Here is a 4391-nt window from a genome sequence, read left to right as displayed (position 1 = left end):
TGTATCTTGTTTCTATTGTATTGTTTCAGGTATGAGGTTGATTATTTCTTACATTATACACCCTTTGGGTGTAACTTAATTTTTTTAGGGCTTTCAGGTGTGTTTTTAAGTTGCTAGTATTAGTTTTTTCCTTTTAAAATAGAAAAATTCAGGGCTATGAACTTGCCTTTTAGAATTCTTTGACTCCATCACTGAACCAGAAGTTTGGTTTCTTTCTTTCTTTCTTTCTTTCTTTCTTTCTTTCTTTCTTTCTTTCTTTCTTTCTCTCTCTCTCTCTCTCTCTCTCTCTCTCTCTCTCTCTCTCTCTCTCTCTCCCTTTCTTTCTCTCTCTTTCTGTTTTCCTTCCTTCCTTCCTTCCTTCCTTCCTTCCTTCCTTTCCAAGAATACACATTAACTTTATTTTTTTCACAAAATAATCCATAGTCATTCGAGGTTGATGAGAACTAGTTTTTAATGAAAGCAACTGTTGCCTAAAGACCACAGTGGAAGTGCTGCAGTCTAGGTTGTTTGTGAAGTCAGTTGCTGCTCAGGGCAGAGAAAACCTATACAGTGCTTCTACCAAAAACAATCTTAGTATCCGAGACCTATGAAGGCAGATGACCTCATCTTCTGCTGAGACTTAAAGTGTAGCTACATGTGGAGAGGCACTAAGCTCTCAGTTCCTTCAGAAATACTTGTTGACACCTGGTTCTCATGGAGTAATACACTGAAAATGTCCTTCAGGCTCATAATGGTTCATCAATAACTGTGACTCCTGAGTAGCTTCTCCCTGTGCTCATACAAGAGGACACAACTGTCCATTTTTCTGTGGTAGGGATATAATACTCTACTGACTCCAAGTTCCAGGAATCATCATCTCCTCTGACAACATACAACAGACCATTAACTGCACAAACACCTGTATTTCTTCTGCACACTTTCTTATCTGCAACCTGTCTCCAGGTATTTGTGGTCCGGTCATATACTTCAACACTTTTTTTGTAGTAAAGGACCATTATGACATCCTGCAGCATATAATAAGCTGTTTAACGTTCTAACACCTGCTCCACACCTCCTCTGTTTGGTGCTCATTTCTGCTATGTAAGTTCACTAATTTGCAATAGCATTATAGCATTCTACTCTGCTAAGACACTGGTTTGAAACTCTACCACAACCCCCAAAAGCATAGACCAAACCTCCAACAATGCCAACACCCACACTGCTCTTCCTGGTGTTCATTGGAGTGACATAAACCACTCATTAGAATTTATGTTGTATGCTTCCACAGATGATAAACCTGTGCTGCCATTAAAGCCCCCTACTGCATACAACAATCCATTCAGCACAAATGTTCCCAGCGTGCTTCTTAGTTCTGGCATGTTTGCCACACTGGTCCACTGATCTTTACAGGATCATAGGAATTTGCAGTGCAAACTCTTAATGGGCCCTTGAAGCCACTAACAGCAAAGAGAAGCCCAGTCATATAGACCATCCCTGCTCTGCACCTCCTGGAAGGCTGCTCTGCCACCTAGTGCCATCGTTCCTCTTTGAAGTCATAGCATTTCAGGATTCAGATAGCCTTTGGCGCCTAGCCTCTGACCACCACCCTCAATTTGAGAAGGTTCATGGGTGTCCTCAGCTGGCTCTGCATGCTTTTCATTGACATGCATTGCTTGGTGGGCAACAAGTGGTACTTCATCGCTTCAATAAGGTAATTTTTGCATGCACTACTGTTCTTCACCAATGCTTCCTCTTCAACCCTCTGCACCAAGTACTCCTGAGGAAGCTGGGGTAACCTGACACACTCCATGAGCTGAGTCACGAATTCCTGCCTTACATCCTTATCATGGTTTAGCCAGGCTATTACCACTTCAAATACCTTCTTTTCTGAGGAAATGGTGAGTTTACCTCTTGAGATTAAGCTGCACATCTGCTCCATGCCAAGTCTGAGAAACTCTTCACTAAGTACGACATCTGCAAAGTGTTGTTCTGCATATATATTGGCCTTAATCAGGAGGTCTGTGCATGTATGCATATTAGCAAAAGCCCAGATTTCTAAGCAGTTGACAGGGTGAAGCTGGGATTGCATGTCTTCTTCATATCCTGTAACTTTAGCAGGCCAGCTGCTGATCGAAGGACCTGTACATTTTCTTCTGTGACCTGGTTTTTTGCAGTGTGAGCATAATCAATTAGCATCCTCATGGTCCAGTAGTCCAACCTCTTTGATTGGAACTATCTTTGGTCAGTTCTTGCTCAGCTCACCTGTTAACATGGAGTAGAAATAAGGGCTGCAGGCCACCTGCACCACTCAGTGAGCAGGGATCTCCAAGTCTTCTGCCACAATCTTGAAGTAACACAGCAGATTTTGACTTCTTAGTTTGTTCCTGAGTTTAAAGGCTTTCTTCATGTGCCAGGGGTTCACATGTGCCAGGGGTTCACTGCCAGTGGGCAGTGTTTCTCAGGCTTCTCATCTTTGGAATTAAGGGGCTTCTGATGACCCTGCTTTGTGCATGCTGGAGGCAGCAGCAACATCTCCATTGTGACTCATGGTGGGGCTTCAGGACCCAGGCACTGACTGCCTAGGCCAGCACCATACCAGCTGTGGACGCCTGCACTGTCTGCCCAGCTGCTTTCCATCACTGCATCTCACTGTGCACTACCAGGTGCTGCAGTAAGTCCTATGGCCCATCAGCCTCGTGTGCTCCTGTGCCTGGTGCAGCTTCAGCACTCCCACTAGTGCTGGTGGTGGAATTGGCTGTGTTGGCAGCAGTGGCTGAGGAGGTGGCTCCAGTGGGATTGACCCGAGGGCTAGCACCCTGCTTGGCCTGTTTTGTACGTATTTTCATTCAGTCTTAGAAACTCTTTAATTTCTTTCTTTATTATGGTCTTGATCCAGATTTTATTAAGTAGAGATATTTTCAGTTTCCATGAGTTTGTAAGCTTTCTATTGTTTCTGTTGTTGGTGTTGAAACCCAGGTTTAATTCTTCAAGTTCAAAAAGGATGCAGGGTAGTATTTCAATTTTAACATATCTTTTGAGACTTGGTTTTTATCTGAGTAGATGGTCATTTTTTCAAAAAAATTTCATGAGCTGCAAAGAAGTAGTATATTCTTTTGTGCATTGGTAAAATGCTTTGTACATACTTGTTATGTCCATTTGGTGTCTAATATCTATTTGCTCTAGAATTTTGCTGTTTATATTTTGTCTAGATGACTTATCTACTGGTAAGAATTAGCTATTGAAGACTCCCAATCTTAGTTTTTAATAGTCAACATGTTATCTGGGCTGTAGCCATGTTTCTTTTACAAAGTCGGATGCCCTTCTGATTGTAGCAAACATATTAAAAGTTGAATGTAGTTTAGTGTTATTTTATTTGATGAGTGTGTGGTGTTCTTTCCTAACTCTACTGATTGGTTTTGGTTTGTAGCCTGTTTTGTTTGTTATTAAAAGAAATTCTACACCATTTGCTTCTTAGTTCCGTTTGATTGGAATATATTTTTCCAACTTTTACCCTGAGGTTATCTGTATTGTTTACTGAGGTATGTTTCTTAGATGCAGCTGAAGGATAGATCCCCCTTTCACATCCATTTTGTTAGTCTGTGATTTTTAATGAGGAAGTAAGAATAGGTATTCAGAGATATCAATGACCAATAATTATTGATTACTTTTATATTATATTAGTGGTTGGTGATGGTGGTAAAGATAGAAAAATCATAAGTTGATCCCCTGAACCCTACTCTTAAAAGCAAAGACATAAAAACCTGTAAGTCAAACACTGTGTTGCCTCAGTCCCAGGAAATTAGCTGACCATTTGAACAGATGGCCCTAACTAAACAAACCTTAAGATTCATGGTGTCAGGATGCTATGGGCCCGAGATTAGCCTGGCCGCGCTTTGAACTAACAGCCCTGAGACAGTTGGTGCCAGGATGCTAAAAGTTTGAGATAAGCCTGACCCCCTTGAACTGGAGCTCATGATATATAGTGTGAAACTACTTCGAAATAGCCAATTATAAAGTGACACACCATGCATCTTAGGAATTTGAGATCAAATGTATCGATGACCTAGTGACCTGTTCCCCCTCCTTCCCCCTTCCCTAACTCCACTCTCAGCCTTCCCCCTTCCCTAACTCCACCCCCACCTGGTTTGTAGATGCCCCCTTAAAAGCTGTAAACTTCTTTGTTTCTTGGCTGAATTCCGCTGCCCCTGCGCGGGCTTGAAGGAAAGACAGCCCTGGCTAGCCAGTAAACCTCTTGCGATTTGCATCAAGTTGTGTTTCTCGTGAGTGACTTGGGGTGCGTCTGCAGTTCTCCACGGATCGGTGAGGTCCTTTTCATTTGGGTTTTACAGCAGTACCGTTGCTATTGTTATTGGTGGTGGTGGATGGTATTTGTGTGTGTGTGTGTGTGTGTG

The 4391-nt window shown here is 42.3% G+C and overlaps 1 pseudogene; it reads right to left on the bottom strand.

The window, feature by feature from the left end:
• Positions 1-725: 725 nt before the first annotated feature.
• Positions 726-2517, bottom strand: LOC117695298 (kelch-like protein 2 pseudogene; annotated as a pseudogene).
• Positions 2518-4391: the final 1874 nt, after the last annotated feature.

Source organism: Arvicanthis niloticus, chromosome X (assembly GCF_011762505.2).
Source record: "Arvicanthis niloticus isolate mArvNil1 chromosome X, mArvNil1.pat.X, whole genome shotgun sequence".
In the NCBI taxonomy this organism is placed as follows: Eukaryota; Metazoa; Chordata; class Mammalia; order Rodentia; family Muridae; genus Arvicanthis; species Arvicanthis niloticus.
This window is presented reverse-complemented; position numbering and strand designations above follow the sequence as displayed.